The sequence below is a fragment of the Linepithema humile genome, chromosome 6 (genome assembly GCF_040581485.1).
Source record: "Linepithema humile isolate Giens D197 chromosome 6, Lhum_UNIL_v1.0, whole genome shotgun sequence".
Classification (NCBI taxonomy): Eukaryota; Metazoa; Arthropoda; class Insecta; order Hymenoptera; family Formicidae; genus Linepithema; species Linepithema humile.
This window is the reverse complement of record NC_090133.1, coordinates 4,319,579-4,331,462: the sequence shown is the minus strand read 5'-3', so window position 1 is coordinate 4,331,462 and position 11,884 is coordinate 4,319,579. Positions and strand designations below refer to the sequence as shown.

At 39.1% G+C, this 11,884-nt stretch overlaps 1 protein-coding gene across 1 annotated transcript in view; it reads left to right on the top strand.

Moving 5' to 3' along the window:
- Positions 1 to 203: 203 nt before the first annotated feature.
- The window catches only part of LOC137000579 (uncharacterized), a 45,391-nt gene continuing 33,710 nt past the window's right edge, over positions 204 to 11,884 (top strand). The window contains exons 1-2 of the mRNA XM_067357616.1: positions 204 to 343; positions 615 to 658. The gene's annotated coding sequence lies outside the window, so the exon portion shown is untranslated. The remainder of the gene's footprint in view (positions 344 to 614; positions 659 to 11,884) is intronic.

Here is an 11,884-nt window from a genome sequence, read left to right as displayed (position 1 = left end):
AGCGTATTAGCGCGTTATTTCCATCGTTATTCTCACTGCTTTCATACTACATTTTTATTTCTCTCTCGTCATGATTATCCTTCAAAATCACTACGCCGATGAGATAAAATCATTTTTCACAAATTTCCTTCCGTCGTTTTCTACAGAGTGTCGAACGTATCCGTGCAATGATATCCGATATTATCTTTGTCTTTATGTGACAAAATACGCGTCAAGAGTGTCGTATAAAATGTCACGCAATAATAATTAATCTAGTTTTCGCGAGTGAATCGCGAGTGAATCATGTTCCTATACTCAGAGCAGGCTCAGGTCGGGCATCGGGCATCGGCGGAGCAACTTTGAGGTATTTGTCATTTATTTGTTCCTATTAATTGCAAAATGTTTCACATAAGATATATGATATTTGAAATTTTCAGTAAAACATTAGCAATATTTAATATTTATAATTATTGAATAATTTTACATATTTATTACTATTTCAAACAATTAAATTTTTTATAATCTTATTAGCTATTTGTTTATAAGACAAATAAAGAGTTCAATGTGCGCAAATATTTTTCAGATACTAATTATTTTATACATTGCTATAATCTGGATGTTTTTTTGTATTATAGATCAACTTTGCAGACCAACAACTCCGCTACTGCGCATTGTGCCGGTAAGTCTGCTACACTCCGTATATATAACATTTTATCAGATTCGCCAGTTCCACCTGTGAAACTATTGTATATAAAGATAATGACTAAAATTCCCGTCAAAGATTTACCGGAAGATAGCTGTTGATATATTGTATATGTTTAAAAATTCTAAGAATGCTCAACAACAGGATTAAACTTAGCGCATGGATCGTACTTTTCGTATTCCGATGAAAAACATTCTTTATTATTCACTAGGTGAAAAAATTTTAAAATAAACTGAAACTTGTTTTAACTAAACATTTTTTGAAACTAAGGTATATATCTCTAGATTTTTCAATACAAAAATATTGTTGGTCGTTTTATCGTTCTCATTTCTAATAAGATCGCTATAAATGTCTTCATTTCTGATATAGTAACAGATTTTATTCTTCCATTCTACGTTAAATACTTATTTGTTATGAACAAAAAAATTCTTATTTATATTCATTAGTTTCGTAACCATTAAAGTTCAAACAGAAAGAATAAGAAAAAGTGCAATAATAAAAACAGATTAAAAAATGAAAGAGTCAAATGGGAATGGGAATAATAATCGCTTTCGTTATCTGCTTGCTTAAATTCATTGATTGTATTATTGAAAATATAAAAAAGTGTTTTATATGAAAAATTAATTGAAGAATATATTCCTATCGTTCATTATTTGTTTTAAAAAAATGAAATTTGAGGACCATTCTATCGATTCACACATTTTAGCGGCCATCCGGTTCACCACCGTCGTCGCCGTCATCCGTCGATGAAGAAAAATGTGGTGTTCCGTGGCCCGTAGATGGCAAGGTCGTAAATTTCGCGTCGACTGCACGCACTTGCCGTTGATGGACAGTCGTGACCCCTCGGTGGGAAGCGCGTGCGTCGTTCTTAAAAATCGTAGAATGGATCCACAATTAACAGTGAACGTAACTCACCGAGCTATCCCGCCTGCTTTTACGGACGTTTATGTTCGCGCGCGGATGAGTCATTCGATGCAAATACGATTCGATTCTTCGCTGTGCGTCGCTCAACGTCAAGGCGAATGTCGAGACCGTCTTGTGCGGCCGGAGTCAGCAAGGGAAAGGCGATCTCTTGTTCGTCTCCTTTGCTCGCAGAATTTGTCGAACTTGTCATTTAGTGCCGCATTACGATCGGAATGGAACATGCAGATCGATTTTTATTGAGAAATAATTAAATTTGCTTATATTTCATGCAGAGAAGAGGTGAAATAATCGTTGATCAATAACTTTTGCTACTTTAACATTCATAAAAACTAAAATCAATCTCACGTAGTTTCTTTCAGTAAGAAAGAATCAATGAAACACGCATGCACACACGTATAGCTAGGAAGGAGTATTGATGCGAAAGTCGCCTTAACGAAAGGAGCTGCCACGCGGATCGGCAAATACGTAACGCAATAACGCGAAACTCGGTTCGGCGGACCCGAGACACATACGAAATACGCGCGCGCACGCATAACGTATCGGGGAGCGGGCGATACTTTATCGCAGCGCGTGCCCGCCGCTTGGTTATGCGGAATGTGTCCTCCCGTTGCCGGTTCCCCCTTCGCTCCTCGCGGGCGGCGAAACTACCGATATCTACTACTGCCCGGGCTTCGGCTATCTCCTCCGCCTCGATCTCGTCATCCTCCGCGTAAGGCGACGTAACAACTTGATTCCATATTCCCGGGGCGGTTGTCGCCCGTGAAGAATTGAATGAAATAAAATAAAGCCCCGGATTCCCCGTGTTTTATGGCGCGGCTCGTTCCCTACCGCAGCCGCAGAGAGCCGCATACCCACTTCGGCCGCGCGTGTCTACATATCGTGAGCATCGTCCTCCTCGTTTTGTCCCGCCGATTCCCTTATCTCTCCTTACTCTCCCTTTGTCTCTCGGTTTCTGCCCCTGCGTCTCTGCTCGTCGCACGGTTTTCGTGATTGCTCTTTTGCTGGTGATTGCTCACTGTCCAGTTATATTCCTTGACACTACTGATCATTAATAATGTTTCTTTTACGTTGAATGTTCGCAAAAAGTAATTAGTTAAAGGTTAATTCTTGTCTTTTTTTATCGCGAGATAAAAAATTTTTTTTATTACATTAAGATTATTCGAGTTTAAATTTGACCTAAGTTTTTTTTCAATTTTTTATCTAGATTTGTCAAAGTATTTATAGTATGTATATTATGTTCGTAATGTAGATTTCAGGATACAATTTGCAACGTGACGATCGGAACAAAGTTCATTGCTTTATCGAACTTGATATATAAATCGATGACGGTATTTTACTTTGATGCAAATGATTTGCTAAATGTCTCTAATTTTTGATAGTGTAATTTTTCTTATTTAGTAGAAATTGCAATTGATCTTTGTGCGAAATAAGAAAGTTTCTTCTTACATAAAAGTAAATTAGAAATTGCCGCAATAATTTTATCCTTACGAATTTATAAGCATCTCACGAATATGACATTTTTCTTCGCCATAAAATTGCGCTTATTCGTGCAGAATAGATAATGATTTTGAATGACGTGGAAAAAATCAGAATCTTTTGCCTGCGAATTAAGTGTCGCATTTAAAAGATCAGAGACAAGATCCAATAGGAACTGACAAAGTAAAAATGATCCCAGACGAGAAGGCGGCGGAGGCCGAGGACCGGGAAAAAGGCGGCGGCAACGAAGGAGATGAAGAAGAAGTGGGCGCGCGGGAAAAAAGTGATGCCGTAAAGCACTCAGCAGAGCGCGTGATCCGCTTACGAAAGTCAGCTGGGTCTACGTTACTACATTACCGGGTTACCATTTTATCAACTCCGTGTTATATCTCCATCCGCGACGTCGCGCGAGCGTGACCGAAGACTCTTAACGCTTGTTTCATTTCATGCTTAGCGCGTAAAAAATCCGAGAATTGTTGCAATAGAATTATATTCTCCCGCCTCTCCATTTAATTTGTCAACAACTAAAACGATGGAATTAATTGTATTGCGCGACAATTATAATGTTTGCAAATTTTAATGTATAGTTTGAAGAAGTAGATACAAGAAATACAATTTGTAATAATTTATAGTGTTACTGATAATCATATAATTATTACATTACTTTGCGCAAAAATGAATAAGTTGGGAGATCCAGTTACGTGTAAGTTTTGCAAAATCGGATTTGCGGAAGAGCGAAACATACGTGCAAATACATATCGCGACCGAGGGTGGCGATGGAGGCGCCGGGGGATGCAGAGTGAGAAGCGGGGAGTAAATTCGCCGGGGAAGAAAAGACGTGAATATAACGTGAATAAGGGGAACGTATGTAAACCGCATTCCTGCGGGACGAATACGCGCGCGCACCCAGTTTTTATATCGCGCCTTCCCATCTGTGACCGCGCGGCGAGGCTGTAAAATCCGTGCGTCGTCGTGCACCAAAAGGTTTCCAGGAAGCTTTCTTTCCTCCTCGCGGCTCTCGGGTGACTTTATGTTGCCACATAGCCACACGTACCCAAGATTGCCGTGAAGTAGCGAAATAGCAGACCAGGAAACGAGGGGGAGGACGTAACAGAAGCGCGTAAAATCTGCGCCGTCCTTCTGTCGAAGCCGATATTGATCTAATCGTGATGCACGCCGTCTATTAATTCTTTTGCAACTAATATTTTTGACGTTTATTTTTCAATACAAATAAAAGCAGGGCAAGTTATTTCGTCAAGCTTTATGCCAGTTCACTTTATTATAAGAGAATATTTTGAAAGAAAAATATTTTTATGAAGATTTGAAATGAAAAGATAGCAGAGCATGCCGATGTTGAGCGTAATATATTTTTTTAAAGAATAAATTTATCACAAAAAATTTTAAAATTTTATCTAAAAGAATCAAAAACTGTATTGACTCAAGTTTTAAAAAATTATTTCAGTAAAAGTTTACTGAAATCATGGTTTTTAACTGGTGCTCTGGATTCGTTATTTTTTATCACAAAGTGTTATTGTATGCACAAAGTAGCCGTATTTGACGATGTAAAATGTATTTCGGTATCGAAGCGAAGAACCTCGCGAGCGCAGCGGTTTCGCGGCGTAACAAGTGGCTAACGCGTTGCTTAATAAATTAAGTGACAACAGCGCAGCTGTTCCTCTTAATGAAACATTAGTTCGACACGGTGCTCTGTGGCGTCCCCGGGTATGCTCGCTTGCTCGATGATACACGATAGACGATCCTGATGATCCCAGCGATACTACTCCTCGTCATTCTCCTTCGTCTTCCCCCTCGCATAATTCATCATGCTTCTTATTCTCGCGGAAATGAAGAACGCGATTTATTTTTAAACCCCTCAGTCTTATTGTCAACATCACTTTGCCCTCTGATCTGTACTAATCGACAGTCATATTTTTTGCCTTTCGAGATTAATCATGCATCGTGCTTGCTCACACACGATAAATCGATTTTTGATTAATCGATTAGATAAAAAAGGACTTTGTAGTGAATAACTAAAAAAAACACGAGATAAATGTCTGCTTGCCGGTGTCGAAAATTTCTTTTCGAAGAATGACTTAAGTTGATATTCAAAATATCAAAGTATATATTTCTATTTCGCGAATTTTTTGAATCGCATTTTTTAATCATATTTAAATATAATATTTTGCATGAAAGCAATCGACGATAAAGCTGATCGAGAAAACGGGAATTAAATCTGTTTCCAGTACACACTCCATGCGATTCTAGTTGGAACATAGAGAAAGAAAATATAATTAACCGGCTTCAAAGGGCCGCGGTTGCACCGCATGTCGGATAGCGCGCGGCGGCTCTGCAACCGTTGGTGCAATCGGCCCTTTGACGCGGATGGAAGTACAGAAATAACAGTGGCGCTTTTCATCGGAAGCGGAGAGGTTATATTATGCATTTTCGCAGCGTATACACACAGGGAGAGAGAGAAAGACAGAAAGAGAGAGAGAGAGAGAGAGAGAGAGAGAGAGAGAAAGAGAGAGAGAGAGAGAGAGAGAGAGAGAGTACGGCGCAGTACGGCAGCAGTAGTAGGTAGCAGCATTGGCAGACGTTCCCGTCATTTTCCAGACACGCTTCCATCCTTTTTTTTCCATTCGTTTACAAAGCTATTATTACGTGCGTTATATTAAACTCTGGCTCTCTCGCGCGGTGTGACTTGTATGGCAGACGCGCTCCTATTCATAACATAATTAAAAGCCACATTCATACGGCCGAGTTCATTCGCCGCGCGTATTCGCGCGCCGCGCGGACCTGTTCTTCGCGACAGTCCGGCCGGAGTGTCCTCTGGCAGGATCGCGGAGTCCGCGAAAGTCAAGAATGACAATGCTTCTTCACCGGTCCATTGTGGCCGTCGGCTTTTTATGTCTATCGTACGTTTCATCGTCGTGTTGCGCAACTTTCGCCGTACTCGACAGCGTACGCGCGCTATTATTTTACAATTATTTGCAGAAACTCTTTCTTTAAAGGATCAATTAATTATTTTTATTCTGTATCAATTATTGTTATTTAATTCTCGATCTGTCTGGCTCAGTCAGTCTTGCTTGATTTTATGTCTTTTTTAAGAGGTTATTGTGATTACAAATATATTATATCTTTTTTTTTTTAAGAGAAGACTACGGATTTTATTGTCATACGTTTTATTGATTCTATATAAGTATCTCGTGTATTTTATTTTTTAAAACTTTTTTTATTATTTTTCTTTTATTACTTATAAAGTAATTTTTTTATTTCCAATTTTTATATCTACAAGATTCTCATTGATTATTTTCCCAACATTGGCTTTGAGACGTTTCTTTATCTTTGCTGTTGCAATCCGACATCTATCTCACGGTATGTTCCAAGATATGTACTCGGCTCGTCCGAGTACTCTTCTTGAGGAAGGGAGGCTTTATCGAAAGCTGCGGTCGAGCGATCGATCCTCGGGCGCGGTCGAAGAAAGCGAGGAGATCTCCTTTCGAATCAACATAACAAATTCAATCTCACGACGTGTGCCGATGGACCACGATAGCCACCGTTGCTGACGTCCCCGCGAAATGTATGGGTGACATCAGCATATGCATGAAAGAAGGGCAGCCGCTGTCAATGTCGGCCGTCCGCTATCGATTGCCTTTTGACTCTCGTGCTGCGGTCGCTGCTTGCCGGTGGTGCGATCGCTCGCCGAAGGGATGAGAGCGAAGGAAAAAAAAAAAAAATAGTGGAAGAATAGGCAGGCGTGCCCGCGCAGAAGTACCAGCTGCGATGTGGTCAAGTGTATGTTTAGGGATAGTGGCCGTCGTGCTGCGATGCTAGAAAGAATATTAATGTCTTTGATACTCTAAATCATAATTTTTAGATGTTTAATATTTGACGGTTTATATGTGAATGTCTTTTATTACTCTTTTCAATTATTAATATTTTCTATTCCGTTATATTATAATATCCCTTAATGTGATATTAATGGATTTTATTTTTATATTTTATAATGATATTTCTGTCAGGATGTCGAAACCGCACAGATGCGTAAAGTGAGTAAAATTATCCGTATTATTTTTTTAAATAGACGTAGTTAGTCCGCGTCGATGCATCATCATACGTGATGGTGTTGCGGCGCTGAATATGGTGTCCCATTAAGTCACATGCCATGAGGCTAGTTACATATTGATTTATTATCCGTCTTAAAACGAGTCATCTTGGCGACAAATGAGCGAATAAGGTCATATGAAATTAGGCCGCAGTATGGTGCTATAATTGTTATTTATTTTCATATTCCAGAACGTTATGTCAAAGATTATTTTTTTCCAAGTGTATTTTTCAAGTGTATAGAGTTAATTTAGACATTTCTTTTATGGATTAAAAGAGAGACTCTTCAGGTTTCTCATATATCATTATTTATTTGTAATAAAATGTAAAGTTTGTATTTAACAGCTGTTCTTGCGGATGTAAAATTAATTAATGATGCGGTACACACACACACACACACACACACAAGAGGAGAAAGAAATTGAAAATTAATTGGTTATATATTTTTAACATAACGTTTCCACGCATTTTCTATTTGGGCTATTAATTCCAGTGCAACAAATAGTAAAAGTTTTCAATGAACAAATTAAAACACGAAACGTGTAATACGCGCTTCTATTTTAAATCTTCTTTCTCAGGATATTAGATTATCGCACTACTTTGGAAAAGAAATTCTCTCCGACGTGGCGTCGTCGCTTCGTTTCGAAATTAATCGAATGCCGCGAATCTCTGTTTATTTTTCCGGGGAAATCTTCTCAATCTCGTCGCGCGCGCTAACGATCTAATTAAAAAAATAGCCGATTTATATTTATGAGTTCGCGATGGTCGCGTGCGAGAGAGAAGTCGCCGCTGGGGAAACTTCGGGCCGACGGCATCGAGAAGCCGACTTTTTCGTCGAAGAGCAGCAGTAGTCCATTAAGAACAACAGGGAAGGGCATTCTTATTACGGCGTCGAGGGTAACTTGCGATTCATGTCGAGCAATAATTACTTCCACGTAACATCAGCGCGGGGTGCCCGACGGGGAGGGGGGGGGAGGGTGGGAGCGTCGGTGGCGCGCAAGTTCGGCGAGGAGCTTTCGCGGGTGTGATGACAAATGGGCGACGGAGGGTGCGCTTTCTTGTGTGCGTGCTCGAGAGGAAGCTCGCCCGTTTCTTCCTTATGGCAAATAACGGGCCGCATGATTGCGATAAATAAAAAACGAACCGCTGCCTTCTGAAAGTTATAAATCGAAGCGATCAAAGTTATAAATTGTTGAAAGTTATAAATTGTTGAAAGTTATATATTGAGATAAAATAAAGCAAATCAGATGAAAAGCGAAGTAATAAAATAGATTAAGAAATGTTATTCAAATGATTTATGCAAGTTATTATTATTATTATTTATGCAATTTATGATTTTGGTTGAAAGATTGTAAATTTTTTTGACACATTTGGATTTAATTATTGAATATTTGTTACCTGCATAATTTACTATATTTTAAACATAAAACCAGATTTGCTAACAAATTCTTAAGGAACCGATTATCAGGCATTCATTAAAGTTTCGCGTGGGATCGACCGAAAGGGTTCTTCTTTTCGCTGGTTCCACACTTTCTACAGAGGGGGAAGTAAGAAAAAGCGATACGCGTTCGCTACAGTTCGTTAGCGGCTTCAGGGAGTTAATTAGCGAAAAAGTTAATTTCTTGCGCGCTCATAAACGGACACCAGTGATGAAATACGAGCTTGATAAAGGCAAGCTCTCGCGCGGAAACCGGAGTTTTTGGTGCGAGAAGAAAGGGAGACCCGTGGCAAGTAAATAGATTAACATTGTTCCCGCTTGACGGGCTACTGCGTTAGTTTTCGAATTATTCGCTTCACTGCGACATTCTGCGATCGTCTTTAAACTCGCGTTCCTTTATGCATGCAAGAATTGTAGTACGCTTCGCTCTTCGTGATACCGTGATAAGATTATTTTACACCAATTTTACTTTTAAAGTAAAAAAAATTCGTTATAATATTTAATTTAAAAAATTAACACAGATTTGATTAATCACTTACAATATTAAGTATTTCTTAAAACCTCTTTATAACGCAGTGCCTTAAGATTATTGATATAACTTAAATTTATCGAAATCTTAGATATATATCAAATTTTTTAATTATTTTTTTTTTTTAATTAGAGTTTGAATTTTCCAAATTATCAAAAAGACCTAAAGTAATAATCGTTAACTATATATACGAATAAGAGACTGCCACAATAATTTAACTTAATTTTAGTTTAAATTATGTTTTTTATTAAAAGAAAAAGAGAAATGAGGCCAGCTAAGTGATGAGTTAACCTGCATATCCGACGGTATACCAGAAGGCGAATTCGGGGAGAAACTTACGGCGTTATGTAAATTTTGGTGGCGCCATCAAAAAGAGGAGCAGCAGCCGGGCCGGCGAAGAACCGCGAGATAACCGATGGTGCACCGGTGCCGTCGAAGTCCTAGAAAGAAAAATATTTTTGTTTCGTTTCGCGTGCCGCAAGCGCCGCGGTCTACTCGCCCGGCGGCGGCGCTGAACTTTCTGAATAATTACCGCGGCTATGAGCTTGATTCATCACCGAAGTTCGCCTTCCTAAGATGCTTTATCTGCGCGTCGCAGTCTCAGCGAAATTAATATGCTAATACCCCGCGTGGTCCCCTCGGCCTCGACACCGTACACCCTCGAGTGCTCGGGTTCGAGAGATCGAGCTCCTGAGCCCTCGACCTTACCTCGCCACGAGCCTTGTATCGGAGCCCTGTTGTTCTGGCATCATATCCTGGTGGCGATCCTTAACAAATTATCGCGTTCTGTTCGCTTAATATCCGAAGCTCAGTTCTCGACGGATGATTGATAGATTGATTAGTTTCCTTAACATCTTTAAACTTGCTATTAAATCACCACAGTCGGCATATTGATTATTCAATTTCTTCAAATGGAAAGATTTTTTGAACTTTCTGTGTTAAATATATTTGATTTTTATTTTGCTTATAGAAAATCTGTTTAATAATTTGCTACTTTTTAATTTGAAAAATGTAATGTTATCAGTATTTGAAAAAATAAGAAATTTTCCTGTATAAATTAACTTTTAATTTTTATTGAACTATATTATTTTAAGTAGTATAATATTATCTTGATATTTTATGGCATTTATGATTATTTATTACTAAAATTTGAGATTTATTTTTTAACTAGCTATTTATTTCTGCTTAAAAATTATTGACATACATTTTAAATACATATATATTAATGAATGAAGGTTAGAAAATTTGTATCGTATTTTTAAAATATCGAATTTTTAGACAAAATTTCACGCTTGTTCAACATGCAAATTTTTAGTATTTAATATCTTAGTAACTCTGACATAAGTCTGAAATTAAGTGTAATTAAACTTCACTACTTGTCTGCATCTCTGGATCTCTGCTGAGTAAAACTCTGTAACGTTAAATAACTCCGCAATTATATCTCGTCTTGATTGACATCCGGTAATAATATACAAACACTTACAAACGGTGGTGTAACAATTTCATTATTTTCGAACACTTTACAACTCGTTTAAGGAAATTATGTCAAGTATTTTAGAAGTTTCTCAGACAACGGGTGCGATATTATGAAGTACAAGTTCAGGCAAGGTAACCCTGTTGCGCGACGCGAATACGCCACTCCGCTTCGCGCGCGGTATCAGCAACACCCATTACAACCATTTACAACGAAGCTTAAATAACTCTTTCGACCCGCGTCGACTTCGCATAACGAAGCGTACGGATGTGGTAATCGAGGAAGGCATATGCCAGCAACGGTGGATGCTGGTCGACGGCAAGGTTGGTGGACGTTCGGGAGAGAGAAAGAGGGGTGGCGGGAGAAGAGAGAGAGAGAGAGAGAGAGAGAGAGAGAGAGAGAGCCGTGGGATAAAAATTGATCCGTCAGTGGCTGGCACGACGTGTAATTTAGTAATGAAGTCCATACCTTGTTCGAACGCGCGCGCGGCAGTAAATCACGGGACATGGATTGGGGCTCGTCCCGTCCAGATGTGACCCAGTGCTTTCCGCTAATTTGCTGTTCCCGCACTGCGCGGCGCTGTTCCCTTCCTCGTCGGGTCGCGCTAGTGCGAGAGCGAGGGGGCCGTACACCGGGAGCGGTCGGTTCGTTGGTTGGTAACCGTGTTTCTGCTTTTTGCTAACTATGTTTCCGACCGTTATTAGCGAAGGCATGCTTTATCAAGAGGCGCCCGTCTTCCCACGCTTCATTAATGGGACGTCTATACGCGAGACGGTAATTATGATCACGTTGCCGCTAGCCGATCGAGGAGCCGTTCCGCTGACGAGCAAGCCATTCCCATCCACATTCGAATGATCGGCGGATTATATTTATGAGAATCTTCATGAGGTTCGTAATCTTGATTTTAACATTGCGTGACTAGACGAAATATACACTTGAAATGGTCATACATTCGAAAACCTATGAATACTTTTATTAATACCAATCGCAAATGTCAAAAAGCGTATCGATAAATATTTTTTAGGTTAACAGAGGAGAAGTTTCTCTGTCATAAAAATAAACAAAAAATTGAAAAAGAAAGTAAATTTGACAATGAAAAAAATGTATTTCGAAAGATTTTAAGTAACTTTCTGAAAATGAAAGGAATTGTGCATTTCAGCAACAAATTATTATTTATCGAGTGTTATCGATCCTAAAATATCCATAAATCAAATAGTGTCTATGCCAAGGTATCGAAGTTGAAGCAGCGATAGTTTC